The sequence below is a fragment of the Meleagris gallopavo genome, chromosome 5 (assembly GCF_000146605.3).
Source record: "Meleagris gallopavo isolate NT-WF06-2002-E0010 breed Aviagen turkey brand Nicholas breeding stock chromosome 5, Turkey_5.1, whole genome shotgun sequence".
NCBI classification, from domain to species: domain Eukaryota; kingdom Metazoa; phylum Chordata; class Aves; order Galliformes; family Phasianidae; genus Meleagris; species Meleagris gallopavo.
In genome coordinates, this window is record NC_015015.2 from 43,820,203 (window position 1) to 43,832,164 (window position 11,962).

The window sequence follows — 11,962 nt, forward strand, 5'->3', positions numbered from 1 at the left end:
TACTTGGCCCAGGGTCAGTTGGAGTCAGTAAGAAGCAACTCAGAAACAGAATTAAAAAGAGATTTTTCGGACAAGAGATGAAAAAAATATTCATTCATGAGTGATAGCTGATGTAAATGTTCATGAAAGAGTAGCAGTGTGTGTGCTTACTAACTTTTTGTTTGCCACAAGCAGTACAGTAGTGCAAAGCCTAAGGCTGGGGATTGCTGCATTCCCACCTCAAGCAAGTGGGCACAATGGGATGTCTGCCATGGCAGTGAACACAGCCGCAGCACATGGTGGGGACAGACTGTGCTAGGCATGGAACAGAAGGAAAGCAGGAGGCAGCCTCTCCCTGGTTGCTTCTGATCTGTTCTGGGGGGACAAAATCAGCAAAAACAAAGCTGTGTCCTTTAGCTTAGTTTTCATGGCAAAGTCACAGCTGAGCCTCTGCAGATTTGGTGATCTTGCTTTGCATACATTTAAAGATTTATTAATTAGAATTAATTTTAAAAGCTGAAAATCAAATTTTAAGGCTAGTTATATATGCCAGAATACTTGCTTTTCTTATTTTTTTTCTTTGCTTTTTCTTGTTTTTCTTTCTTTTTCTTTTTCTTTTTTTTTCTTAATAATTTGTTAGCATTTGGAAAGCTAAGATAGGAAATTCAGTTCAGTTACACAATAGCTTGCCATGTAATGTTCACCTCAATGTTCTGATCTATTTCCAGCTTATCAACTGTCTTGATTATTTGGGCAGGAGTAATATGGTAGGTTTTCAACAATGAGAAAAACACTACAGAAAACACAAACCATATCTTCTCTTCCTTTGCATCATCAATGCCAACAGCATAACTAATTCTGTGAGATTCCTTCATCAGTCACAAGTCTAAATGCAGCCCAATGTTTTTTTTTTCAAATGATTGCGAAATGGACTGCAGGTCACAGAGTCACAGAACTGTAGGGGTTGGAAGGGACCTCTAGAGATCACCGAGACCAACCCCCCTGCCAAAGCAGGTTCCCTACACCAGGTCGCACAGGTAGGCGTCCAGGCGAGACTTGAATATCTCCAGAGAAGGAGACTCCACAACCTCCCTGGGCAGCCTGTTCCAGTGCTCCGTCACCCTCACCGTGAAGAAGTTCTTACGCTCATTCGTGCGAAACTTCCTATGCTGCAGCTTATGCCCGTTTCCCCTCGTCCTGTCTCCACGTACCACTGAAAAGAGACTGGCCTCACCACTCTGCCCTCCACACCTCAGATATTTATAAACCTGGATCAGGTCCCCTCTCAGTCGTCTTTTCTCAAGGCTAAACAGACCCAGTTCACTTAGCCTTTCTTCACAGGGGAGATGCTCCAGGCCCTTCACCATCTTTGTGGCCCTCCGCTGGACTCTTTCCAAGAGATCCCTGTCTTTTTTGTACTGGGGAGCCCAGAACTGGACACAGTACTCCAGATGAGGCCTTACCAGGGCAGAGTAGAGAGGGAGGATCACCTCCCTCAACCTGCTGGACACGCTCTTCTTAATGCACCCCAGAATGCCAATGGCCTTTTTGGCCATGAGGGCACGCTGCTGGCTCATGGCCAACCTGTCGTCCACCGGGACTTCCAGGTCCCTCTCTGCAGAGCTCCTCTCCAGCAGCTCATCCCCCAGCCTGTATTGGTGCATGCAATTATTCCTTCCTAAGTGTAAGACCCTACACTTGTTTTTGTTGAACCTCATCCGGTTTCTTACTGCCCAGCTCTCTAGCCTGTCCAGGTCTCGCTGAATGGCAGCACAGCCTTCAGGCGTGTCAGCCAATCCTCCCAACTTCGTATCATCAGCAAACTTGCTGAGGGTGGCCACTATCCCCTCATCAAGGTCATTGATGAAGATGTTGACCAAGACCGGACCCAGCACAGACTCCTGGGGGACACCACTGGTTACAGGTCTCCAGCCAGACTCTGCACCACCAACGACGACCCTCTGCACTCTGCCAGTCAGCCAGTTCTCAATCCACCTCACTGTCCACTCGTCTATCCCACACTTCCTCAGCTTTGTTATAAGGATGTCGTGGGAGACAGTATCAAATGCCTTTCTAAAATCAAGGTAGATTACATCTACTGCTCTTCCCCCATCCACCCAGCATGTGACAGCATCATAGAAGGCCACCAGGTTGGTCGAGCACGACCTCCCCTTGGTGAACCCATGCTGACTACTCCTGATAACCTCCTTTTCTCCCAGTTGTCTGGAGATGGTATCCAGCCCAAGCTGTTCCATCACCTTTCCAGGGACAGAGGTGAGGCTGACAGGCCTATAATTACCTGGATCTTCCTTCTTGCCCTTTTTGAAGACCAGAGTGACACTGGCTATCCTCCAGTCTTCAGGGACCTCCCCTGTTATCCAAGACCTCTCAAAAATGATGGAGAGCGGTTCGGCAATGACCTCCGCCAGCTCCCTCAGCACACGTGGATGCACCCCATCAGGTCCCATGGACTTGTGGACCTTCTTACGCACATTCGTGCGAAATCAGATCAGTTCAGATCAGTTTCATCCAGATAAACATTTATTTAGCTGTACTGTTATCCTTGTTCAAAGAGATTTTATATCCTTTGTGTATAGAACTGTATAAATTATCTTTTATCAAAAGCTGTGAATATATTTTCTGATGACCACTACAGACTGCCTGACATTCTGATGCTCTGCCAGCCTGTAGTGAATTGGCCCCATTGTTGGCCTCCTTGTGTTTCCAAGATGGCTGGGTACAGGTAGGATCTGCTATTCAGGATTTGATATGCTGGCAATGAAGCCCCACCAGAATACCTCAGCAGACCAGTTCCTTCATAGCTTACTTATGTTGTGGACTACATGGACATCTCACACAGCATCTGACCTTCCACTCCAGGAGGATAACACATTCTACAGTGTGCAGTTAAATCAGTGTTTCAAGCTAGCAGAAGGACATGGCTTGCCATTTTCCCACAAGTCCTCCTAAAGTGTAGTGGTACTTTTTTTTTCACCTGCACAGAGCAGACTGGTAGGCCTGTGAGGAAGATCCACATGTAATGCTTCCATCTCCTTGTGCTTCATCTGCAGAAAGAAAACATCAGACAAACTAAACCACACAAGGAACAGAACTCTTGAGAAACTAAAAAAAGTCATTGGCAAAGGTGCCACTGTGAGCAGGTGCCAGAACAACCTTCTTCAGGATGGCAACCATGGATCCTGTACGCTATACTGGGCACCCACAGCCCATAGTGCTCATCACACAGTGCAAAGAGTTTTTGGTTTGCTAGAGTTGTATCTCATTGCCAGTTAGAAAAATTCTTCTTTTAATCAGCAAAATAATTTCTAGCCCTCAAAAGAGTTTTAGACATCTCCTGGGACCTCTCCTTTGCCCACAAGTAAGAGTATTTTTGAATGTGATCTAAAGGGCCATGGAGAACAACTAAAATTCAAGTCTCTAATTTTGAACAGAACATTTTGCATGCTGTATTCAGACACATCGTTTCTGTGGTCAGTTTGCCAATCTGTGAAGTGAATACGGTCATCATTACTGGTTTTTTTTTGTTTTTAAACTTTTCTTGCTTAACACATAATTGAAACATTGGATTTTCTGTTGTTACCTTCACTACAGACAACACAGTTTGGTAAGGCTCTGTAAAATAACTAGATATGGCAGAAATCATTTAAAGGTGTGAGCACAGGAAATAGTCAGGAGTTATTCTTTCACATGATTCAGAGAGGTGATTATGGTATTTCAGGATATACAGTGACAGATTGACAAAGTTATGCTTTCATATTTATCCACGGGGATAATTTAATACCCACTTCAGAGCAGAATGGCTCTGTGTATTTATTTGTATAATTGGAAGGAGCATGCCATATCTAGCTGTGTTTTTACTTCTACTAATGCTAATCTTCTTTTTCCCATAGTCTGATTAAACTTTTCAAGTATCTTGGGTCGCAATTCTCCACTGGTTGCAGCCCGCTGCTATCAGGTATTAATGTGTGTGAGGAATCTAATGTTACTGACCCTTAACAATACCATTTCAGTTGTTCGACCTTCCTGATAACTGGACTAACTCTGGTGGTCATCTCCAATGTGTGGCATTATCTCTTCTGTCAAAAAGGACTTTATGGACCAAAAATTCCATACAGGGAAAATTTGTTTTCTTGTCAGAGGTACAAAGGTGGCCTGGGCCTCTTGTTGCTTGTAAGAAAACCATAAGAAATAACACATGCTCAGCAGCAGCACAATTAATTGTACATTTTTTAATTTCAAGATCCCCCAAAGCACGTCTCTGGATTGAATGTTGGATGACTTTCTTTCATGTTTAGCTATCTCCTCGCTCTATCGTTTCCATGGTAACACCTCTAAAACATTGCTCCTTTCTGAGGAGGTGAAATGTAAAGTGGCTGGAATATTTGAGTGTTTAAATATATAAATGAAAACAACAAAAAGATGGTGGAGTGAGTCAGACATGACAGGTAAGTGACACCCACAATAGCTGCTATTAAATTGGGCTGTGGTGTAGCGTTCTCCTTGCTGTACTCCCACTGCTAGCCAAAAAGAGCAGCCAGCGCAGAGCTGGGCTGAACTGGGCTGCCCAGGTGCTGGGAGGCAGCTGAGCATGCTTACGACCAAGGCCAATTCAAAGAGTCTGCTGCCAACCATTTGCAAGGAGTAAGCAAAGAACTTATTTTTTGTAGGAGTTATGCACTTATTATTTGCCAGTGAAAAATATTTAAAATTACTAATTGTCTTGGTATTTTCCAGTGATGTTTGTTAGGAAGCTAATATGGAAGTATTGTAAAAAGAATTAATGCCAATGCTTGAAGTTTGCTTTAACTGTGACTTCTCATTAGCTGTAACAAATGTCAGTTATCTGGGTTAGGAAGAGAATGTGATGTGTATTTCAGTTTTTGTAAACTCAAATGATGCTCTTATGGAGAACATTCTTCTTAAAGTACAGCAGCTACAGCTGTCTCTCTCATCTGCTACACCAACCCTTTTCAAATTCACACTACAAGAACTGCTCTTCAGAAGTGGAGATAGTGTTGCTCATGTCCCTGTTTCAGCTCTTTTCATTTGCCCTTCCAACCCACTTTGATTAATGATCCTTTTGTCTGCTGTCAGGGAGCGCTGTGCCTAACCCATTTGCTCAGAAGTTTCTCATCTTCTTATTGTACCAAGCTCTCCTCTCCCTTCCTTCCCTGAAATGCCCCCTTAGACAAACACCTTTCACTTTACTCTTCTGAACTTGGACTCGGAACCAGCCTTCTCTGTTCTCCCCTCTTTCGTCTGATCATAATAGGGGCAAATTAATCCTCCTTTCTTATCCTTTCCACAGAAGACACATGAAAGAGCAATGAAATAAATGACCTGAATTCTTCGTACAAAACACTCCATTGAGCACCGTTCCTGCTCACTCGATTTTTCTGATTGCCATTCCCTCCAGACTCTCATTTTGTATGATTTTATATGCTGAATTTATCTTCCCAGGGCAAGGTTGTTTTCTTCCTATTTGTCTATGATTTCTACTAGCTTTACAGAAATAAACAGTAAGAATATTGTCCCCTTCTCTGATTGACAGCTACAATTTCTCTTAGCTTTAACATAATGGGTTTTCAATAGAACAAATTTTCCTTTTTGAAAAATCTGCAATCAGATGAGGGGAAAAATTCCCAGAACTCTCCAAGCTCTGCTCAGTCACAGTGTTAAAAAAAGATGTCAGCCAAAGTAGGAGGTGTAAATTTTCTTAATGTTATTCACCATCATTTTATTTTAAAAGCTTTGATAGGCAGTCAAACAGCAATTTCAGTATCAAGATGGATATAAAGTTTCAGAGCAAGCCCACTCAACATTAGGGAGAGCTGAATACTGCCTTAGCAAAAGAGAACGAACAGGACAACCTCTGAAAGTTCCTTCAAACTTATGTTCCACCAGTCTCAGAATAAAGATGGTTCTCACCTTTTCAGTATTGTAGTTTCAAGGACATCAGTTGCCAGGGCACACATTCCTGCACTTGCTTGTACAGTTAGGAGTCTGCAGCTGTTTTTCTGCACAGTCACCACAGATGGATGTCATCACAGGGATGAATGCTTGTATTTCCTTCCTTAATGATTTTGATATACTAATCTAATGAGGGAAAGGAGCTGCCCTGTTTAATCTTTCTCAGCTACCCCAACAGACTTGCACTGAATCTCTTCAGCCTCTAGGCTTTCAAACATTTACATCATTTGAGGTTTTTTGTGTGTGAGAACTCTCCACAGCTTTCTCCTGTGTATTCATAAGATCAGAGCAGTCTGTCATTTCGGCTAAAGACACATAGCCACGGACATTTTTTCTCTCTGCAGGGAATCAATTTTTGCTTAATGATTCTTCCCAGTCAGAGAGACTAGCCAAGGGGTTTGGAAACAGATCCCACTGGGTATGAAAGCTGCAGAAAAGTGTAGTGGTTGTGATGAGGGAAGGTGTCTCTTCAGTAACTGATTTGAATTTCACTGTACTTCACAGACATATTAAAATTTTCCAGAAAGAAAACAAATGGAGAACGTTTTATAGAACTGAATTTAGTTACTTTATATGGGAGAGGAACGTGATTATGGAGAGCTAATGAAACATGTTCTGTAGTGATGGAAGACAGTGCTGCAGCCAACCTGCAGAGCTTTAACCAGTTAGAATCACTCATGTTCAGCATGTTGCCACCTAACTAGATTCCTCAGTTATGGTTAAGCACAGTCAAATTTCCCCATGCCTCTGAGAATAGTATTTAGAATCAATAGTAGGCTCAAACCCAGTGAGCTTAAAGGGAGACTTGAAGAGGAAGAAGTGCTGTTTACAGAAAGTGAAAATTTATACTGCACCTAGAAGATCAGGAGATGGAGTCAAAGTCACATGGAGCAGAAGAGAAAATAGGGGAAGCAGAGAAATAGGCTTAGAAATAAAATAAGAGAAAGTAAGCATGAGAGCAGAGAGGAATAGAAATTCGCCCTCAAGATATAAAACCAGCAAAATCAACTGAGACTCAGATTCAGTGGAGGTAGCAAGCCTAAGAAACTGAGAAAGACAGAAATGGTATGTGTGTAAGGAAGGATATGCTGTGTAACAGAGTCCCTGTAATTTAAGCTGCAGTTTGATATGGTTTTTTGCATGTGCCAGAGTTCTTCACATTTGGCAAGCAGTTAAGCAAATGCCTGAGAAATCTAGTGGGCGTTAAATGTAGATGCTGTGATTAATTTGGAGGACTTAGATGATGCAGATTTAAGGAGACGAATACTGATATTTTTCAAAGAAACTGTTTTAAAGCTAGATGTTGATCACAACCTTATAGGCAGAAGAACAACAGATTGAATCCTGCTGATATGCATAAAGTATCTCTCTCTCTTACCAGAATACAGTATGTTCTGCCTTCATTTGAGGCATGGTGTGACTGGCAGCTGACATCCTCACCCTCTCATGTGCAGCCCAGCCTCTATTTCCATGTTTCTTTCAATCTTTGCTCTCTGAGAAGCATAATGCTGGATCTGAGGCAGCAGGCAGAGAAACAAAATCTTTTCTACTCGTGAGACATCTTTGTCTGATGTATGAATAGAGCCAATGCGTGTAAATTACAGTGTGTTAACAACACATGTGAGACATCAGTAGTCAAGTGATTCTATTTTGTTGTAGCTTGAAATAAATCACATTAAAAGTGTAGATCTGGTTGATATATTTTATTCTTCTTAATTAGCAAGATTATATGTAGCAGCACTTCCTGGGCTTATGTGAGGTTGCCTTTGGCAGGAAGTGTTCAAGAAACTCTTGCTTGTAGCTTCCCAGCATGTTGCAGGAGAATCCCATTATTGATAAATGAAACTCTCAAGTAAGGTCTGGGTAAATGTGTGGTTGCTAGCTAAGTGTTCGCTGTGAGGCATTACCACTGATGCTCACCTGAAAGAGAAAGTAGTGTTACTTCAGATTATTAGAGAAAAATCAGCAGTAGGAAACTGCAAGATATAAAAGCACAAGGGAGAATTTGGGTAACTTAAAACATTAGTGCAAGATTGACATCTTCTTCATGGCATTTAAATTCTGATTCAAGGTTAAGTTATTTATAGCCTTGGAAGCAAAACAAAGGTCTGAGTAAAACTACAGAAATAACTCAGAATTAGAAAAAAACTTCTGTCTCTGAAGCATGACTACATAACAACTGCACAGTAGAACTGGAAAATGGATGGGAGATAAAAATATGAGAACGAGTAGAGAAATGTTGAGGACATTAGCACACACATGAGTCCTCTGATGGGTAGTACAGCTGGAGTTTCTCTCTTAATCCACAAATAGTTCCAATTTAGGGTACATTCATTGCAGAGACTCTGGAAGAACCGTCAGTGCTGATCCCAACATGAGATCTGCTTTGTAAACTTCAACTATGGTTTAGCAAAGCACCTTTCACTAGATCTTAAAGAAACATCCAAGTATACCTGCTTAATGTATGATGGCCTGAGTTAAAGTTCAACATTAAAATATTGATACGCAAATGTTTGCTTTCTGCAAGCTTATTTATCAAGTTCTTTCCTGGAGACCAGATCCTAAACAAACACAGGAGTGCTCTCTTCTTGACAGGAGAGTGGTTATAGACAGCATCAAACTAAGTTTCCCTCACTGTGTCCCTTCTATGAAACACTTTGGCCAAACTGCAGTAACAGGATCACAGTTGTCTCACTCACCAACTCCTTTTCCTCTCATCTTAGTTTTTATGGCTTAAGGGAGATTTTCTGGTATTTTTTTGTGATAACACTGTTAGCTTTTCTTTGATACTATCTTTTGATCTTGGGGATACTGGAATGATATGGGGATCTTGGTTTTATCAGCTGGAAAAGCTGGCCTTGTTTAGGCTCTTAGGGCTGGTCTGGTCACAAACGATCACTTGCTAAACCTCAGGGCTTCTCAGCTCTTCTGTGTGACAATCTTCATGGCCAACTAATAGCATCTCTGTTTCCAGCTACCCTGCTGTGCTGCTGCTGCTTTTGCTACTCCTTTTAGGGGATGCCATAGAGAATGTGTCCAAGTGTTACACTTCTCCTTTGACTCTCAGCAGCATCAATATTTTCTCCTTAGACGAGCTGATTTCATGAATCTCCTGTGAGACTCTTTCCTAATTCAAAGCCTTTTGGCTGTTACTCAGTTCAAGATACTAATTGTGCTTGAGATGAAAAACAAGCAAACTTGGCAGATAGCACAGCTAGCATTAGTCTGTGCTTTCAGTGAGATGTTTTACCATGAGACATACATGAAAGTAAAATTATAACAATGGTAAGCACAATGATAAAGACAGTTTCTTGTGTCTGACTTAGTATAAGCTGCTAAGAGCTATTTAATATTTTCCCCCTCTGAATTTTGTTTTGATACTTTCCAAATACCTCTAATTTCCAACACATAATTTTTTCAGGAATATTCCTAGATCTAGTATGGAAAATATTTTGTTCCAATTATAATGAAGACAGTGAACATCTGGAATATCACCAACCCACTCTCAGTAAAGCATCACTCGGAAAATTATGAGGGGTGTCTTACTCACCATTTCCAAATTTCTTTTCAAATTGCTAATGAAAAGACCCCACTGAATTTACAGTTTTTCTTGTTGCATTAAGAGACAAGAATATTTTCAGATTTAAAGACTGAATGTAAATGAATATCACCTTATCCATAATTTCCTTTTTTGCCCTGACATTATCACTGTTCTCTCACACACAGCATGAATGTTTCAAATCAGAAGAAAATGTTGTGACATCATTCCAGTAATTACCTCCATCTGAATGTCCTGAATGTGCTCCAGCAGCCCAGTGAGGTGTGGATGCTGCCAGTTGTTGAGGGAGAGGTAACTGAGTCTCAATTCTGTAGCACATTCTTCTTGGAGAATCCCATACTTTTTGTAGGAAGCACCAAAGTAAAAGTAATTTGGAAATTCTGTTCTTGAAGTTTAGCATTCAAGAGCAATTTTGAGGCTGCCTAGTGATCACCAGACTGATTAAAAATGCTAATCAGGAGCCTGTATGATTAGGAGATTAGTACAGTCTGAACTTTGATCTGCCTCATTTGTATACTCAGAGAGAGGAGACACACACAATCACTCTGAGAACTGCTTTCATAGGTAGCAGTTCTCTTTTGTGTAAAACATTCACAAAAGATCTCTCTCTCTTTTTTTCTTCTTTCTGTTTCTTGCTTTCTGTTCCTCAGGGGATGGCCCCAGGATTTCTGTAATCATTACATCTAAAACAGGCCCTTTTTAGCAGCCAGAAAAGAGAAAACAACCCTCATCCAAAAAGGCAACATTGCCCTTGCATTCCTGTAACTGACCATGTGCTTTGATTTCATCCATGTGATTTTCATAGGACCTGACAGATTTAATGAAAATCCCTCACATGTGAAACTCAGGACTTCTAACAATACTTCAGTTCCGTGCTCCTTGTGTGAGATCCATAGACACAAATATAGAATATCTGGAAGTCACGGTATTATCTCCTGACACAAATTTACCTCAATTCCAGACAAACTAATCATTTAATGCCTTAATGTTAGCAACTCTTCATATCAGGAGTGCCATGACTTTGATAAAGCACAAAAGAAAATATCCTCATTATAAAGAGCAAGAGAATAAGTCTAGTAAATACAGAAGTCACAGGCAACCTCAGTCAGAAGTAACTACCAGAACGACCTCTCCAAAGCCCACAGCTCTGCTCCGCCTTATCAGTGAAGCAGATAATGAGCTTATGACAAGTGGCTACTGAGAAAACATTGAATCTCTGCAGTGCCTTCCAGTTGTCACAACCTTGCTATTGCTGGATATAATCTTTATGCAGAAGACTACGCTCATGTCAGCACTTCAGCTCTTATTAACCACTGAGTAAGCAGATGGCAGATTGGTGTCCACGCTGCCATTTCAAGCAGAAGGGGAGGCTTGTGTAAAGACATGATAAAAAGCCACATGAAGAATTAGTGATCAGGCATTACGATAGCTGTTAGGGGCTGCAGTGGCATCTAACCATGCAGTGCAGTCTCTGCTGGGACACCAACTAAACACTAAGAGCAGAGCATAAAGGTCTGTGATGAACAAATGTATGCTATAATTATCCTGAGCTAGAAGGCTTCAGTTGAGTTATGTTATGAGACAAGGATACCTAAGTGAGAATAGCTATTACAGAATTAGGTATTAGAAGGGCCTTTATTCAGATTCCTGTGGCTCTGCTGCCTAATTAGACTGTATGCTGTGCTGGTCAGGAGCGGATTTCCTTATTCTGGGTTCAACTGGGAGATGTTCTGCATGGCCATGGAGAAAAATAACGGACATGAACTGACTTATAATATAGTCTTCCACCTTCCTCATGACAGACCGCTGTTACTTCTGCTCCTTCAGCAGCGTTCAAGAGAATGAAAGACCATCGTGTGTCTCAGTGCCACTCTTCTAACACGCTTCAGGCTAAATCAGAAAGTGTAAGGCTCACCAGAGCCTGGGCGCCCTCTCAGTTTGAACAGTTCCGCAGCTACGCGCATGCAAGCGATCAACGAGGCTCAGACAGCCGCTTCTCTGACTGTCCAGCCTGAGCAGTCCCTTTGCACCGAGGCACGTGGGCACGAGCCCGAAGTTAGAACACAGCGGGTCTGTAATGCAGCGCTCTGAGTCCCGACCCTGCTTCTCACTGTTGCACAAATACTTTGTAAGCAAAAACGAAAGACCACCACACGCACTTGCAGGAGGAAGGGGAAACGCAGAGGATGTACGATATTCTATGCGTGAAGATTTGTTTTGGCAGGATATTTTTATTAGTATTTCAGTTGTGACATCAATAGAAATAACGGCAGACACGAAACATTCCATGTTGGGAACTACGAGGCCAGAGATCCCGGGGGACACGCGTGCCGCTGCCCCCTCAGCTCCAACGGCCGCAGTCAGACGGCGCGACCGCGATCCTGCCTTGCGCTCCCTGCTCGCGCGGCACTCACAGCAGCCGCTCCCCGCCCC